This window comes from Lissotriton helveticus, chromosome 9 (assembly GCF_964261635.1).
Source record: "Lissotriton helveticus chromosome 9, aLisHel1.1, whole genome shotgun sequence".
Taxonomy (NCBI): domain Eukaryota; kingdom Metazoa; phylum Chordata; class Amphibia; order Caudata; family Salamandridae; genus Lissotriton; species Lissotriton helveticus.
The window spans coordinates 1032954778-1032974647 of NC_136070.1; positions in this window are offsets into that span (position 1 = coordinate 1032954778).

Here is a 19870-nt window from a genome sequence, read left to right on the forward strand (position 1 = left end):
CTTTGTTTTGTTTTATAAAATAACACTATAACCATATTTGTACTTTCCTTCCACAGATACCATGTATTTTAAAGATTTTACGTTTTTCTTTATTACTATTTCTTAGGTAAGTATAAATAATAAAAATACTTTTTCAACACTGTCATTTCTTTGAGTATCCTGGTCATACTAGTGTTGTGTTTTATGTGAGCACTTCCATGGAGGATTGGCTGCACGGTCACAAGGAGCCTCTTAAAAATTAATTTAAGAAATCAGCAACATTTCAGTGAGTTAGTTCACAAATGCGGATGTGTCAAAACATTACAGGTAAATGATATGTGTTAAAGAACTTTACAGCATATTATCAATGGGGTTTTATTCTGCAATTTTGAATTTAAAAGCCAAGATAGCAGAGATAAAATTATCTCCCTATTACCTAGCTGTCGCTAACACCAGTTAGCGACAGCTAGTAGGAGATAGCGACCATCTTGGGCCCCACTTTGCATGTCAGTGATATTTATCACTAATGAGATGCAAAGTGGGCGTGCCAAGATGTTAGCGACTGGAAACAGTCGCTAACATCGCTATCTCCTTTTACCAACTTTTGGAGATATTCGCGCTAAGCGCGAATATCTCCAAAAGCTAACACCTGCCCTGAGCAGTTCTTAGCCATGTTATCCAATGGGAGGTGGATAACATGGCTAAGAGCATTAGCTCGGTAATGCATGAATATCGCTGACTTTCCAGCGATATTCATGCATTGCGGCTGTTTTTTATCGCATTTGCGATAAACCTTGGTAATACCAATGTTTATCTGCGATAAAAATCGCCGCAGCTCTGCGGTAAAATTTTGTCTCTAACCACGCAATAGCGATAATTATCGCTTTTGTTTGGTAATATGCCTTAGTGTTTCCTAATATGGCATGCTGGTGGTTTTACTTTTTTTTATCTAAGGCAATGCCTTCTGTTCGTTGAGGCAGGAAGCTCCTTTGAGAATTCCAATGTGCGGGAGGGGTGCTTCTGGTGCAGTAAAATCCAAGGCCGTTCTAGCATGGGCTGTGAGCCTTATCACAGGGGAGGAGCGCGCAGCTCTCTGAGATGGATACAGTTACACATAACATGGTAGTGACGTCTGTGGAATTTACAGACGGTTGGTCACCCTAGTGTGCGCCGTGCCCTTGGCACCTCATTACGGCGGACTGTGGAGCCGCGGTGCACAGTTTGGGAATCAGTAGTTTTAGAAATAAAGTTTGATCATTTTAACACTCCTAAGCGTTAAAAATCACCGTTGGTCGACGAAAAATTATTGGAAGTAAGCCAACATAATGATAATTATTGCTAGTTGTTTACGGTAAGTAGATTTCTAAACGCAAAAAACGGGACATTAAATAAAAATAGATTATGACTATGATTTTACTTCTAGTGATGATAGTGCATGTTAACATTACCGCGTGAAAACAAGCATTGTTTTTATGCACTAATGTGTGCTTTGTAATTAGGAGAGGGGGTTGATTTAGTTTTATTTTCCACACCTCCATGTTAACGCTGCCAAATGCTTTATCAAAGCAGCCCGTGCAACTCGTACGATAAACAAGTTTATTTAAACTGTTTTCCTAACAATAGCCGTGTACGTGATAGTATTTTCACCTTCAAAGAGATTTTGCTTGTAGTTTAACATACGCCTACTATGCATGTCATTAACTGTCTGTGCTGCACACATGCAAAGTGCTTTTACCGCAGGCGGTGTTATGACGTTCTAACAAAGGTGTTCAGGAACATATACAAGGATACGGAAGACTTTATCGCTGCTTTGAACGGCAGGAAGTTCCCGATATAGGAGCGAAAACGGCGTCCATAATATGGTTTATAAATTGCAGTCGAACGTTATGTTAGATACAAAGGCTTATAACATACGTTTCAATTTGAATTTTTTAGAACATAGGGGCATATTATCAAGGACGGTCGATACATTTTCGCCGCTTTTATCGACAGGAAATTGCCGATAAAGCGGCGATAATGGGTTTGATAATATGCCGTATGGAAATCTTATCGAAGCCCATGTGAGATGTGAAAACATCTAATATGGGCTTCGATAGGAATTCCATACAGCATATTAAGTCCATTATCGCCGTTTTATCGGTAGTTTCCTGCCGATAGAAGCGGCGATATTGTATCGTCCGTCCTTGATAATATGGCTCATATTATGAAGGCGATTATCGGCGCTTTTGTTACTGCGTTCTGCCGATAAAAGCGACGATAAATTATCACGTCTTCTTCATAATATGCCCCAAGTATTGCCGCATTCTTTAATTATTGTTCTGAAAATGCGGCGATACTTTAGCTTATGAATAGAGCTCTTTTTGGTATAATGAAGTAGTTCTGAAAAGAACTGTATTTTTTTTTTTTTCAAAAAGTTTTTTATTCTTTATAATTTGTAAAACTGGAACCACATTTTTGAACTGTAAAACAGGAACATAGGAAGTTGTTAAAAAATTAGCTGCATTCGAATCTTACATGGTCATTATATCTTCTTTCAACAAGAATGAGGCTCTGCTCCCCGTACACAATCAATCCTTTACACTTGTTGCATTTTATATGCACTTTCGACAAAAATGGTTTCAACTCCATCTCTGCAGTAGATGGAGATGTAGGTCGTCTGGTCGATGAAGTACTGGCCTCAGCTGGTGGTAGTTCTGTCAGAGCTCTTGTCGCTGCCTGTGCATATTGCACAGGGTGGACTTGGCTCATATGTCTCTTCATGGTATGAATTGAAAAGGAATATTTTTTGGAAGGATTTCCTCTTGAAAGTACTGAGCTACAAATTGTGCAAGTTACTTTCGGAGCATTTACTTTTTTTTGATCCTGAGGAAAGGTAAAGAATTGCCAAATGAAAGATTCCTTCTTTTTTTTTAAAGGAAGATGAACATTTTCTTCAGATTCCGAAGATGAATTGCGTGCGGCAGCCATTTCAGCGAAGTCTCAGGAAAGATGATAAAGGTTGTTTCTCTCTTCAGCGCCAAATAGATAGTGATGGAAGTTGGTGGTTTCTGGAAAATTGCAGAATAGAAACTACTATGAACCAATAGGAAGTGTTCTTTACAAGTCACATGATTTGACATGCGCGTATTAGGACGTATACGCAGTGACGTATTCCGGACACCTACGTCAATTAGAAGTATCGGTCTAATTTAATGAAGTTTTAAAATGTGAAAAGGAGGAAAGGTATACATTCTCAAATGTTAAATAACTTCATATGGGGTCACAAGAACAATGCCGATAAAGTTTCAAACCTTTTTTATTCTTTCAAAATACCGGGGTGCGCGCACTCTGTCGCGCACCTCAGTACGTTTTTCAACATTTAGTGACAAGTCTGAAAACGGTAAAATGAAGGTAAGGTAAAGATTTTGTAAACCTTTTGAGACTTACAAGGAGTCCCCAAGCAATTCTGACAGTGAAGAAAAGTTTGTAATACTATGAAAAAATTTCTCGAAAATCTATGATAAAACTATAGAATACATTAAAAAAATATTTTATATTTCGCAATTAAAAAAACCAATGAAATATAATGAAAAAAAATAAGTTATAAACAGCTTATAGTTAGGAAGTAGCCTTTAAAAAACCTATGAAATTCACTGAAAAAAACATAGGTTTTACACACGTTATAGTTAGGAAGTAGCAATTAAAAAACCTATGAAATTCACTGAAAAAACCATAGGTTTTACACACGTTATAGTTAGGAATTAGCATTAAAAAACCTATTAAATTCACTGAAAAAACCATAGGTTTTACACCAGTTATAGTTAGCTGGAAATTTTACTCGCATAAAAGCATTGAAATTCCCACGTTATAGTTAGTTGGACTCACTATAACTTGCGCGTGCAATGCACTGCTGATGACGTCATATATTACATCACTCATGACATGGTCAGTGACATCACTCATGACATCACTGATGACACCATCATTGTGACAGAGTGACAGACCTCCTTTCACTGTAATGTAACCCTTGAAACACATATTCAAAAATAGAAACTAAAATTTTCAAACAAAATGGAGATACCCATACCAGTTACAACACCCAATTCAATAATTCCACCATCTATATATACATCCACTCATTCACCAACAGTTCTATATAGTCACTCATACATATACTCACTCATCATATGTAGTGATACACCTATACATCCTGTTACACACTGACAGGCATCCAAAAGTTACTCACACACATACTCACACATGCAAATAAACTATTGAACATCTATTCATTTGCATATATTGCTATACACACACTACCACTTTACTTCTAAGGAAACTTACACATACTTACTCTCTTAAACAATCACTTATAGAAACACATAGTAATTTAAATAGGAACTCTTAGAATCCCTCACTCTCACATATACTCACTTATATACATCAATATTCACATATACTAGATTAAATCATATGTAGTTACTGATAAAGACACTAGTGAGACAGTCATTCACTCACTAACACACACATATACACAGTCATCCACCCATACAGTCCTGCACATATGCTGTCTTCAAAACACATACAAAGAGAGAGTCAGTCATTCATGCATCTATGTGCTAAGTAATACCCCCACCAAACCATACAAACACTTATACTGATACTAAGAAAAACATCTAATAACCCATATACCTACACATGTAGCTACACACCAACCCATGCAGCCACTTATACACAAAGTGTTACATTAATAGATATATTTAAATATTTAAACATTACTCACTAATATTTATTTTTCAGAAAGACACACATTCACTGGATGGTGTCATCAGTGATGTCATGAGTGATGTCACTGACCATGTCATGAGTGATGTAATATATGACGTCATCAGCAGTGCATTGCACACGCAAGTTATAGTGAGTCCAACTAACTATAACGTGGGAATTTCAATGGTTTTATGCGAGTAAAATTTCCAGCTAACTATAACTGGTGTAAAACCTATGGTTTTTTCAGTGAATTTAATAGGTTTTTTAAATGCTAATTCCTAACTATAACGTGTGTAAAACCTATGGTTTTTTCAGTGAATATATATATATATATATATATATCTATATCTATATATATATATATATATATATATATATATATATATATATGCTGCGCTCCGATTTCCACCTTGGCCCTTACAGCACTCTTAGTGACGGGTGCAAGTGAAATGAAGGTGGGTCCATTTAAATGATCAAAGCCCCTGTGTCCTGAAAACACACACAGCACTCACGGGGTACATTTCATCCATTTATTCGCGAGGACGCGTTTCGGCATTCTGCCTTCTTCCAGCTCACATGAAATCAAACAAAAAACAGATGTATGACGGTGCTTTTTAAAGACATAGCTGGTTTCTGATTGGACATTTTTACGATGGAACACTTCATAAGTAAACAGTTCACCCAAAAATTGCATTTCTCCTCCCTTCATAGCTGTATGCACAGTAACTCATCATGTTGTATTGGTGACACTCTTGGAGATACCCCTCGTCAACAACCAGGCTCTATGGCAACCCGTGCAGGAGTCGCTAAATATCCGAATCTCCACCAGTATAGATAACTGGCGAATATATCAACGTTGGTGCCTCAGATGCCTGTGTGGTGGTGCAGAACGCCGACAACATGCTCCGCTCCGATTTCCACCTTGGCGTTTACAGCACTCTTAGTGACGGGTGCAAGTGAAATGGAGCTGGGTCCATTTAAATTATCAAAGCACCTGTGTCCTGAAAACACACACATCACTCACGGGGTACATTTCATCCATTTATTCGCGAGGACACGTTTCGGCATTCTGCCTTCTTACAGCTCGCATGAAATCAAACAAACAACAGATGTATGACTGTGCTTTTTAAAGACATAGCTGGTTTCTGATTGGATGCTGTAAATGAGAGTAAAAGAGGGATTGGTCAGTCCCGTATCCTTGTCTGTAATCCCTCCGCTGTCATTACGGGAAATACACAATCCATACTCATGTCTCACCTTTATCTTGCACTTCTCTGCTCGTTGCTGACCTTTATTGTGCCTCTTTCTGCTAGTTTATGACCTTTATTCTGTCTCTTTCTGCAAATTGTTCACCTATATAATGCTTCTTTCTGCTTGTGTCAGACTTTTTTCTGCCTCTTTCTGCTCGGTTCCCAATATTATCTTGCCTATTTCTGTTCTTTTCCACAGAACTGCGAGTTGAGCCTCAAGGGCCCCCTGGTCCCTGCTGGATCCCTTCCTCCTGCCGGAGACGGCATTGCTCTCACACACATGGAGTTGCTAAACATGCAGCTTTCTGACTGTGAGAGCAATCATTTAATCTGTCTCCCTCCCGCTGTCAATCACCGTTTCCAGCCAGCAAGAGCATTTTGTCAGCTCCTATTTGCTGGAAGCTGAGCGTTTGCTCTGACTTGGCGGTAGCTTTCAAAGCTTCCACCAAGTCACAATAAATTGCTTATCCCGGGGGTGGGCACCCCAGGACATACCAGGAGCTGGCCCTGGGTGGTGGTCCCCTGGGCCGAGAACAGCCTGGGAGGGAGGGCAGTGTGGTCCCCCTCCTTCTTTAATAAAAAAGAAAGCCACAGGGAGATGGTGTTGTCTGAGGCTCGGGCTCTGGGAAGCACCCCCAAGCATTTAATCTGTAGCCCCGTGGAGGTGGTGGTCCACGGGGTATGTGGAGGTCCGCCCAGCCCCTGCTTCTTATTACAATTAATCCAGAGGAGGTGGTGGTCCCTGGGGCATTTTTAAGCCCTTGGAGGGGGGCCCAGAGGCCCCTGCTATTTTTTTTTATAATACCTGTATGCCTCCGGGACCTGGCCCACACCTGAGCTACACTTAAAACAAGCGCTTCGATATTTACAAAAATCACTGTAAATTTAAAAAAATGCTTTTATGCCATGGAGGGGTTTCAGAGAAACCCCAAGACCAAGGCTTTGGGGGTTAGGGTATTACCACCCTGTCCCCTTTTCTTTTTTCCTGTTTTTTATGTGGGACTCGGCTGAAGCCAAGTCCGAAAATGGCTACCAACAATTCATAGTGGAATAGTTGTTAGCCAATTAGAGCTCTGCATTTCCCTGCATGAGCTCGTTATTATTGCAAAGTCGACGAATCCACAGATATCCTTATTTGGATTTCCTTTAATTTTTCAACAACTACTGAACAGATGTACACCAAATAACAAAAAGCACAACCTTCGTACCAAACGCTAGCTTTCTGTCAAATTTGGTGTAATTCCGTCCAGTGGTTCAGGCTGCAGTTGTGTCTAAAAGTTCTATGGAAATTAACATGGGAATCTAACTACCTACTGACGACTGCCAATATATAGATATACATATATATAGATGTAGAGATAGAGATAGATAGATAGATAGATAGATAGATAGATAGATAGATAGATAGATAGATAGATAGATAGATAGATAGATAGATAGATAGATAGATAGAGATAGATAGATAGATAGATAGATAGATAGATAGATAGATAGATAGATAGATAGATAGATAGATAGATAGATAGATAGATAGATAGATAGATAGATAGATAGATAGATAGATAGATAGATAGATAGATAGATCTATATGGTTAGGGCTCATAAAAAATAATGTAACTTACATTCACAAAACTCTGAAATTAACTGAAACAAAACATCGTGAAAGTAAAGTAAAGTTAGAAAACATTATTAGAACCTATTATTTTTTTAAACTGTGGGAATTCACTGAAAGTACAGTTAAAGTGAAGTTATTTTTACAAAACCAAATACCACTAAGTAAAGTTAACTAATCATAACTGCACCCATTTCACCTATCATGATCTTAACCATGGCATCACAGAGGGCATGACATTGACATAATTGACATTATTTATGACACCTCAAGTGACAACATTACTGACAAAAATGATGACATCATCAATATTGCAGTACTCATTAGTTTATATGTTGATTTTATTATTAGCATCATATTTAATACCGGTACAAACATTTTTTGTAATGATTTTGCTACAGTATGTTTCATAAAACGTACTAAATACATTTGTTTTTTATATGTATGTTTCAAATTTTACGTTTTAAGTTTATTGCCAGTTCAAATTCAAAATCTCAGCGACAGAGCACAAAAGCTAAAACATTCCCATACAATACAATCATCTGCACGTATTATCAAGTTAAACAATGAAAAATAATGTATTAGCAGTGTTCAAATCAGCAAAATCCTTCTGATAACGCCTCTAATTATGAGCTTACAAATGACAAGAATTACAAAGCTACCTTTCCTGTTACAAACACTAGGATCTAATAGAATATAAAATCTTCTTGTGCTTCGACGTTGCAGACTTAATTAATGTATCCATTGCAAAGGCAACAACCACCCTTGTGTCACTTTCACATATACTTAGTGAATTAATACGATCAGTTAGGCCCAAAGTCCGACACATTTGGGCAATCCAACTATCCTCAGTCTGCAATATGACCTACAAAAAAATAAGAATTGCTCCTCCAACTCATCCATAGAATAACAGACCGGGTGAAGAATTGACTTGTCAGTCAACGAAGTCCATTGTGAGGTGTAGGTAGCCAATAGGAGGGTACCATAATGAAACTGTAATTATAGTGAACGCGCCTTGGGTGGGTTGATGTAACCCAGGATGTGGTCATGCTCCAATACATTTTTGTGAGTAAGAAAGGCTTTAGTCGTGCCACCTGTGGAGTATGAGGACTCACTAAGTGTAATAAGATTTGCCCACTATGCTAATGGCTGGGGGGCATTCCATAGGCTATCCAGACCTAGACTTTGAAGGGTCTGATTGATATACACCACAAAAGGGATTTTATGTGAATATCTTAAAGCAATGACCTCACTTAGGGCTATACTATATGGCCTTCGACCTCTTTTGACCATACCCAAATTCAATACAATAAGGGTACCAATACCGCCTATTTACTGATTAACGTAAGGGCAGGGGCAAGGTCAAGTCTCAGTGGCAGGAGTGGAGACCCATGCCCCAGTCAGGCAACAGCCCTTATAAAGTAATTTAACCCCACAGCTTGGAGCCATACAATGCAGCGCTCTTTACTTGGGCTTTGTAAATCTGTATCACAGGGGAGATTGGGTTGGATGAAGTCCTTTTGGGAAACCACAAGATGGCAAATGTTCTATGAATCATTAATGAGCTGCTCTTTTGGATGTGTAGTCTCCAAGACTCCTTATTTGACAACCAGCTCCCGAAATAGTTGAATTCGATATGAGAGAGAGATAGAGAGAGGAGCACGGCGTAATCCAGCAGTACCGCACAATCAGTTCTTTTTAGAGTAAACCAGAAATGTAGTCTTTGGAGCATTTATCTCTAGCCCATATGAGTCATAAAAAAGTAAGAACATATCCATAAATATCTGGAAGCCCATGCATGTTTTGGAAATTAGCAAAGTGTAATCAGCAATAAACAGCCAGCAACTTTTTGGGGGAAAGGGAAGGAGAGACATTGACTCAATGTAATGGGTAATCTATACTTTTGGTAATGAACAAGGAAAGAAGAGTAGGGGCCTAATGCACCCTTGGCGAACACCTTGTGCTACGTCTATCTAGTCTGTCAGTTCCCTGTGTGCTCCCCACCAAATCCTAGTGTAATTCTCCACATGCAAGCACCATATTATATTCAGCAAGTTATTCGGGAGGTTCAGATCAACTAAGACTTTCCTCAATTGTGCCCTTGGGCCAAGTCAAATGCTGTTCACAGATCAATCAAAGCAAGTAAAAGTGAATAATCTGCAATATCAACCTTCCTCTATTTAGTCTTTTGGAACCTGTAAACCTGGTCAATAGTTCCAATTTGTGGCGTAGATCCTACATGGATGGGGGATATGATTTTACTAACCTCTATCCAAGTTGTTAAATGGCCTAACACTTGCTGGCAGAGAATGTACTTCAGGTTGTCCAATAAGCTAATTAGGCAGGTGTTAATTGGGAGGTCATGACACAGTTCTTTTGTGGATTGGGACGATTTCCGCACCTTCCAACATAGATGGAATTGGTGGGCCTATGGCTATTGCGTTGGAAACAATATTAATATATGGAACCCATATTTAAAGGTCTGAACGGAACAAATCAGAGGGAATTTTTTCTAACCCAGGGGCCTTCCCCTGTCTTTGAAAGCAAATTGCAACCAAAGTATCCTAAGGCCAAGCGGTGGGCTCTAAAGCCAGGGAGCTGCAATGTGGCCCTCAGGAAAGAGTGGACAGATGTTTGGCAACAGGACGGAGTTGCAGTACAACAATTTAAAGTGTTCTTCACATTCCCTTGGGTGAATAAAGGATTCAGGTTGTTGGACCCGGTCTTTGGCTCCTTGACTCACAATCTGACAAAATGGTTTTGAGTCATTCTTGAGTGAGGCCTCTTAAAGATCTCCCCAAGTAGGTTGTTCCCACATTACTTTGGACAATTTGATGGTCTGCCTATATGCTGCTCTGGACTCCCTGAACACAGCACTGTAACCTGACTTTATGGTAGTTACTTAAGTTGATCCCACCCTCCCTTCAGATAGCAGAGAACCAGTCCTGGGATTTTGGTTTCTTGACAGCCTGTTAAGAAATCCTTCAGGAAATAATTTTTATTTCTCCCTGTATTTATTACTGAGGCACGCAAATACATATGAGGCAACAAGGCAGCAGACGTGGTCAGTAATGGGTGTACCTGAAGGGCGGTGACGTGGGGAGGGGGGAGGGGCAGGGTGGGGGTAGTAATCTATGGATTATGGAGCTTTACAGGTAAGTAAACATATAAATAAATAAAACGAATTACGTTGCATGCACTGCATCTCCAAATGCGATGCAGTGCGCGCAACTAAATTCATTTTATTTATTTATATGTTTACTTACTGCATGCCGGTTGTTAGACCTGGCATCATTTGCATGGGTTTCCCCTACATTTTCTGTCTTGACCTCCTGTATTTTTGCTGTGTGATGGGCTCCTTTTTGCTGGTCTAGATGCTTTGGGTACTTTGCCACTGATATTCAGTGCCAAAGTGCATGTGCTTCACTTGTACATTTTGTTATGGAGTGGGGTTTCCATGATTGGCATATTTGATTTACTAAAACAAATGCTTTTTTTCACATGCTTCTTTGTAAAACAACATTTCTTGAAAATTTAAAACAAACTGTGAACCTCAACATCCAATATTAATGATGGTTTCTTATAGCAAAATATCAAATGTACCTGGTCAGTTCTCTTAATGCTTCGAACTGATAAAGAATTACTCGTGATGATGCCTCTGTCTTCATGAAAGAATTAACCCCCTACTCCTAGTATTGGAGTTCGAGGGCAATTCTTTTTCAAATCTGGCTGAGTGATGGAACGTTGAAAAAGAATTGCCCTCGAACTCCAATACAAGGCGTAGGGGGTTAATTCTTTCACGCAAAGTAATGGATTTTAATTATTGTCTTCTCAGGTCTGAAAGAATCGTGAAGACAGAGGCATAATCACGAGTAATTCTTTATCAGTTCAAATCATTAAGAGAACTGACCAGGTACATTTGATATAATAAAGGCATGATTTCATTGTTATAAGAAACCATCATTAATATTGGATGTTGAGGTTCACAGTTTGTTTTACATGTTCGAGAAATGTTGTTTTACAAAGAAGCATGTGAAAAAAAGCATTTGTTTAGTTCGATTATTATACAAAGTGGTATCATTAGATTTCTTTCATGTAACATAATATAATTGAAGAATAAAGAGGGTTCTAACAAGTGAAAGAACTTATCCCACAAAGTGCCTCGAGCACTATTGAAACAGATGTTTGGTACTAAAAATGAATTATGTATCAACAAGTATTTCAAGACTCAGATAAAGGAAAAAACTGTTTTTTGCACACGGGTGATTATAATTTGATGTGTGAATTATTGCATAAAAGATAACAATGTTCACATTGTATCTTTTTCAGGGGGTCTCATCTTTATGTAAATATTGATTGTCCTGAAGATGGTCTTAAGGAGTCAACAAGTACAAGACCGAAACGTCGACTAAAATGTCCATATCTTTTACATCTTGATTGAATTTTGATAACAACATTCCTTTTGTTGTAATACAGGAGTCGTTGATTATGATTTATGTTGGATTGGACTTGAGTTCAGATGGATTAATGGAGTAATTGATTTAATTCCTGTTCATTTGAAATATTTTGTATAATCAATTTTAAATATTGAACTGTACCTTTTTAAAAAAATACATAAAATAACTAGTTTTTCATAAAACAAATTTCCCGTGTAGTAATTTCTTTCATTTTGATTTATTTCTTTGTCTTCAATAGTGAGACTCAAATAATAAGCAAACAGATATCAATTGGGTTGGATAGGCTATTAGATGAATAATATATGTGTCTATAATCTGTGATTGATTCTTACAAAACAAATTCCCTTACTGGCACATTTTTCATTATCGATTACCAGCCCGAGCCCGCAAGGGTATATAGGGTAACCCACTGTCCTTTACTACTGGTCCCTTCTACAGCACAGCAATCAGCAGGGAGCAGGCCAAAATAGCAATGCAGTTAGGAAAGTGGCAGTCCCTCCTACAGCACCGAAGCACTTCTTCCAAGCATAATGTCCTTGGTTCCAGGTCTGATTTGGTGGTATCATGGGTCCAGTACTTATACCCAAATGTCCCTTCTTTGAAGTGGGGAGACTTCAAAGAGGCCTTTGAAAATAACAAGGTCCTTGATTTCCTGCCCTGGCTCTAGACTCACTACAGGAGGGTATGCATCTCTTTTTGTAGGAACAGGCACAACCTTATTCAGGTGCAAGTGTCAGCTTCTTCCTCCCAATCTACCTCAGGAAGTCCCATCAACTGGGTGATGGGCCATCAGGGTGCAAATGTCACACCCCTGCTCTCTACACAGAGCCCAGCTGTCACCCAACCCATACATTCATTCAGAGACATGTGTAGTGGATTGCCCCAATCCACTTATTGATACTGCAATAGTAGAAAACCAAGCTCTATCCTTGCGCTCTTTTGCTGTCGCACTGCAGTGAGCGGGAACAACTCCCTCCAAAGTGTCATGTTCATCCTGGTATTCAACATTACTCCATTTAAATCAACTTTATTTTTACCTTCTTTTTTTCTGTCTTATTCTTGGTAATCTTCACCACAACGGAGACAAAAGGATTACATCTGTATTCTTTATTTGACTTTTCTAATACATGCTATACACCATTCCAGGCGTTATACAACAGTACGGCGAATCATATATGAAATGAGCACACCTTATATTGTCCCAATACATTTCGAGCCTAAAAGGCTCTTCGTCAGGGGGATCTAAAACACATATAATGAACAGTATAACTAAACTGATTCAATGTAATTTATATCTGGTATCAAAAAGTTAACAAGTTTTTATAAAACAGTAATATACAAAAACACACCTCCTACAGAGAACCCCTTGCCCTCATTCATGGAGAGGTATGGGAAGAATTATATGTGGTGAGATGAACTTGAGTAGGAAGGGGTAGACAGTAGTTTTTTGGTACCGCTGTAGAGTTTCGAGTGACTGTAGGCCTGGGCAAGATGGGAAGATAGTAGGATGTGGCATCTTTCATCATGAATGAGGGCAAGGGGTTCTATGTAGGAGGTGTATTTTTGTATATTACTGTTGCAACTTTCTAAAAAAGTGGCATTTATAAGCACCTTGAGCCTCTTTTACGCCGCTGTTATGTCGCTTTTGTGATGCTGCGGCGGCGCAAAACCAGCACCATGTTGTGGGGTATTTACAATGTGACGCATCTGGGAGATGCGTCACTTTGTAAAACCCTGCGAAAGAAGTAGGCGTTCCTGCGCAGGGGGGGAGTTTGGCGCAGGAACGCCTCCTAAAAGTGGCTGAGTGAAATCTACAAGATTTCATTCAGTCACTTTTGAGCCCATGCTGCGTCAAACCCTGCGCCTGCTTGAAGTAGGCGCAAGGCGTAGGAATTGACGCAACAGTATAAAGATAGGGTACCCCTGAGCCTTGCTGAAGCTTGTGACGCAACCACAGCAATGCGCCGCCTTTACGGCACAGATGCATCACGCATCTGTCCGTTTTTGCCTCATGGTGCGCCGCATTGTCAATGCGGCGCATCCATGGTGGCAGAGCCGTGACGCACAATAACTGGCGCATCCCTACAGATATGCAGAGATGCGCCAGTTATTGTAAATCTGGCCCTTAGATTTTAAAATCTGACTTTACCATTAAGGGACCGTCTTTTCCCAATAGGAAATTACACTTAAAAGACATTTTAAGGCAATACCAATATTAACCTATGGTGGAGATAGACCTTTAAGTAGTCAAAAACGAATGTAGCAGTTTGTCACTACCAGGGCATGTAAAACTCAAATCTATATGCCCTACCTTTTAAATACACTGTGCCCTTCCTATAAGGGTGCCTAGGGTCTACCTCAGGGGTGCTGATATGTATAAAGGGAAGGGTTGGACCTGGCAGTTAGGTTAATTTGCCAGGTCTAAGTGGCAGTTTAAAATTGCACACACAGGCTCAGCAGTGGCAGGCCTAAGCCAGTTTAAAGTGGGTGGCACAATCAGTGTTGCAGGCCCACTAGTAATATTTAATTAACATGCCCTGGGCACATTACGAGAGACTTATAAATACATTGAATATGCTAATTGTGGATAAGCCAATGTTACCACATTCAAGGGAGCGAGATAAAGCACTTTAGCACTAGTTAACAGTGGTAAAGTGCCCAGAGTTCTAAAGCCAACAAAAACGAGGTCAGAAAACAGGGAGGATGAAGGCAAAAAGTTTGAATGGGACCCCGCAGAAAGGGCCAGGTACAACATCCTGTGATAACAACATTGTAGGAGGTTGCATATAAGGATAATATTCTTTCCAATCACACAACATATTTCGAAACTGCTTGTAGTTCTATTGTAGATGTTGATTAACGGATTGGGAGTTATTGTGGATTGCGTCATAACAAGCCCCTGCAAGTTAGGGAAAGGAAATGTCAACTCTGTGAAGGAACACCTCAGTGTGCTGTTCACCCATAAAATTAACCCCCTGAGTATCTCCCGGCAGGTGAACTAATTGCAGGTGCGAAAAACATTGGTACCAATTCCTGTAAACATTTTCCACTGCCCATGTCAATTGGAAGAGACAAACCCCATGCTCATCGATAAACGTACCTCATTCAGTGTCTTCAAGTTTGGTCTTGATCCCTATCACAATTCAGATTAACAACGGTATTACTACTTGCTGGTTAGGATAAGAAGGCGTAGCAGAGGGCAGGGCAAAATTACAAGATGCAAATAGATTAGGAAGAAATCCTACATGCCTTATGGTGTATATTGAAGTGGGTACATGGGGCTATGACACTACATATTTGCCTGTATAGCGATGTGTTATTGTATGTTAGAGGGTGATGGGGTATTATAACATATTGTAAAGTTCTCTGGTACTGAAGACAGGATACAGGGGTATAAATTAGGTATGTTTATTTGAATGAGAGATGATCAGAGTAGCTCCTTCTACAAGCCTGTTCAAACAGTCCTCGTGTGGATTTTATTATGGAGGGTATTGGTGCCCCACCTCCATTTTTGGCTACTCCTGGAGAACTTGTTTTAGAATGAAAACAATGGAAAGAAGGTTTAGAAGCATATATTGTAGCTATTGGGGGAGATGATTACACTGACAAACGGAAACTTGCTATTTAGAAGCACTATCTAGATGCTGAAAGCAGGCGTATTTGGAGTCATTTACCCTCAACATCAACTGACAATACTAGTGATGAGGGTGACATTGATGTATTTGACAATCCCATTAAACAACTTAAAAGCTATATGTAAAGAAAGTAAATAAGGTAGTGGCACAACACAAATTTTTAAGCAGAGGACAATGAGTCAACAAATCTATTGACGTCTTTGTGAACGATTTGAGAATTTTAGCTGCCAAATACAACTATTCCTCTTTCCATGATCAAAAGGTATGTGACCAGATGGTGCATAAAGTGGTTAATGTTACGTTACAAGAGAAATTATCTTCTGACGATTTGACTCTTACCAAAGCCCATTGACATTGCACATCGCTTTGAAGATATGAAACTAGGCATGAAAGAATTATCAGAAAAAAGTACAGCTGAAGTTCTTCTGACAAAAGTGTCACCAGTAAATTCAAAAGTAAAATACATCCTTCTTATCCCAATTCAGAAAAAAGTCCTGCTGTTGGTCAAGTGTGTAGATATTGTAAAATAAAGTGACATTATGCAAGGATGTGCAAGAACAGGAACAGGTTTAGGAAAAAAGGCATGGAAATACCGATCATATTAAGGAGGTTAGTTGTGACCTTGATGAAGATGAATTTTTATTAACTGTTTGTGAGGTCAATGAGAATGGAAAGGATGCCCCATTTTGTACAAATATTGATAGGATGTAAAGAGGTAAGGGTTATGGCAGATTCCGGTGCTAGACACACTTTTATTGGTGAGGAGTGGTTAAAGGAGTTTCCAGGTGTACAGTTATCTCCTCCTGACATCAAACTCGATCAAAGTCTTGGGGATCTTCTCTTCCAATCTTAGCTTTAAAGGCAAGTCCATTACTGCAAAGGTCTATGTGGCCAAAGATGGATCCTGAGTTTTGGGTTGACCACAGCAAATAGGCCTTATGATCACGTTAGATCCCAATCATCTTGATCAAGTGCTGGGTTATTCAGATTTGATTCTATATGTTGGTAATGGCCCAGTAACTGAGTGGGAAAAGATGTTTCCTAGTGTATTTTCTCCACAATTGGGATTATTAAAAAACTTTGTGCATAAGATAATTTTGAAAAACAATGCCATTCCCAGGGTACACAAGGTCAGGAACATTCCTTTACTATTAAGGGATGCTGTGAAAAGTGACTTAGAGACGTCTTGTGTGAACTTGATGTTATTGATTAAATTGAATCCTCTGAATGGTTATCGCCCGTCGTTGTCGCAACACAAACTCAACAGAAAGGTTAGGTTATGTGTAGATTTGAGTGACCTGAATGATAGTGTTTGGGTGGACAGACATCCCCTGCCTAATATTGGGGAGATGTTTGTCAAGCTCAAAGGGGCTATGGTGTTTTCAACTTTAGATTTATCAAATGCCTTTCATCAGATTGCCTTACATGAAGATATCAAACAGTATACTTCTTTCATCACCTCTGAAGGTGCTTTCAGGTGTAATAGGATGCCATTTGGGTTAATTTCTGCATCCACTGTTTTTCAAAGGGTCATGCACAAGTTGTTTAAGGACATGAGCAATGTTTTGCATTTTCAGGACAATATTCTTGGTGTTGGGAGCAATGCACAAGAGCATACTACAATTTTATACTAGGTTTTATGTATTCTTCAAGATAATGGTTTGACTTTGACAAAGGCAAAATGCAAATTTGGAGTAGATTTTGTGGATTATCTTGGTCATTCTATTAGTAAAAATGGTCTTTTTCCGAAACAAAATTTAATCAAGGCAATTGAAGAGGCTCCTGAACCTCAGAACAAGGACCAGCTAAGATCTTTTCTAGGTTTGGCGGAATATTATGGCAAATTTATTCCTGTATTCTCTGATAGAACTTTTCACATGAGAAATTTAATGAAAAAGAAACAATAGTTTTTATGGGGTGACAATTGTGCCTATGAATTCAAACATTTAAAAAAGTGTATATCTTATGCACCTGCATTAGCAACGTTTGACACTGCTTGTGATTCTGTTATTGTTTCTGACGCCAGCAACGTTGGCATTGTTGCTGTCTTAATGCAAAATTAGAAGGGACATTTAGTCCCCATTGCATTTGCTTCCAGACCATGAAGAGGTGCTGAGAACAAATATTCCACTTTCGAAAAAGAAACACTATCGTGTTGGTGGGGCATTGAATATTTTCACAAGTATTTTTATGGTACCGTTAGGCGACTCCCAGGATTGCCAGATGGCAATACAAATTACAAGATTTTCGTTTCAAAGTTGAATATATATCCCTGGAGTAAAGAATGTCCTGGCTGACTGTTTGAAAAGATTACCAGTGAAGGATGAAAGTGTTGTTGTGGATGATTGTGATTTGTAAAAAGTTGTGTCTGTCTGTGAAGTATCGAAGGGATGTATTAGAGAAGATCAATAGAGATCAGCTTGTGATAAAGATGAAAATATCAAAAAGGTTGTGTGTTTTGTCAAGTCATCTTGGTCTAGGAAAGCTTATTTACCCCAGAGTCTTTTACCATTCTTTCAAGTAGAACAAGAACAGTCTCTTCAGGATGACATTTTAATGAGGGATCTGCAATTGGTCGTGCCTGATGAGCTTAAACAAACTGTTTTAGACATGGCTCATGGAGGTCATACTGGTGTGACCAGTATGAAGAGGAGGATTAGAAGTGGATTTTGGTGACCTGTGGTGGATAGGTGTATTGAAAGAAAGGTCAGATGTTGTATTGAATGTAGTGTTAGTGACAAATCTCCAAAAACTGTTGTGTATGAACATTTACCTGTTTCAAGGCCATCTCGGGTTTGGGAGAGTGTCTCTCTCAACATAGCTGGATTAATTAGTTTTGGGTGTATGGACCAATGAGTTTTGGGTGTATTCTCTTGTATGCCACTGTTTTAGTTGACCAATTATCCCAGTGGCCTGATGTCAAGCTGGTACCGGAAATTACTTCAAGTATTGGTATTCAATTTTTAATCAAAGTATTTGAAAGGGAGGGCTTTCCTGAGTTACTACTTACGGGCAATGGTGTCCAGTTGACGTCTAATGAAATGAAGGTGTTTCTTGAGAGTCACGGTATTGCACACAAGCGTTCTTCAGTCTATTATCCCCAAATTAATGGTATTGTGGAAAGATGGATTAGGGTGTTAAAAAGTTTACAGCTTGCCATCAGCAATGGAAAGAATTGTCATCAAGCCATTTAAGAGTTACTTTGGAGTTACAGGAACACTCCCAGAAGTGATGGGGATTTGTCTTCTTTTGAAAAAATGAGGGGTAGGAAGAGTCTGATTCTTGTTTACTATTTAAACAGCTGTGCCTGATGGAAAAATATTGTCAGACTTTCTTTTTTTTAATATATTTTTATTTGAAAGAATGACAGACAAGTTCACTGTTACTCATACAATTTCACAATGCAGGTTACATTTAGGGTCATATTAGAAATCAATTCAATTAAACATACATATTACGTATTTTGCTCCCCATCTCTATTCCTTCGCAATTCCAATTCCACCACAGTTGGTACACAAATCTCCCCCTACACAAGTTCCATTTGGACCATTTCCTGTCCCACTTCTTTGGGCTTTTGGGCATCCTCTTTCAACAAACACTTCTTTCTCAGCTATCATGCACTTATCTAGTTCCCTCTGCAGACCGCCACCGCAGGCGGCCGTACTCCACCCCATCCCCTAGCGATTACCCTCTTAAATAGTGTGAAACCTAACGTTACAAACTGCTGTTCTGTCTCCGTATGATCAGTCGCCTCCCATATATTGAGCAGGCCTAGCTTTGGCGTCAAGGTAAGTGGCTTTCCCAGCGCAGAATGCATATGAGTCGTGATTCTGTTCCATCAGCTCTGCACCATCGGGCATTCCCTTATCGTATGGTAAAAAGTAGCTGACTGCCGCAGCCCCTTAGACCAAGATCATCCGGCCTAGACCCAATCCTCGCAAGAGTGACCCCAGTCAGATATGAGCGGTGGAAAATATGGAGTTGAATAAGGTGGAATCTAAGTGTAATGGCAGCCTCTCTGGGAGACATTAATGCCTGCCTCCAGTCTTCTTCCTCAATTGTCCCTAGGTCCCCTTCCCATTTCTCCTTAAGCTTTCCGAAAGAGTCTGGCCCATTATTACTAAGTTTCCTATAAGTGAGGGAGATCGCCTTGGTGTGCAACTGTCCATCCAACAGATGATCTTCCAGAGGGGA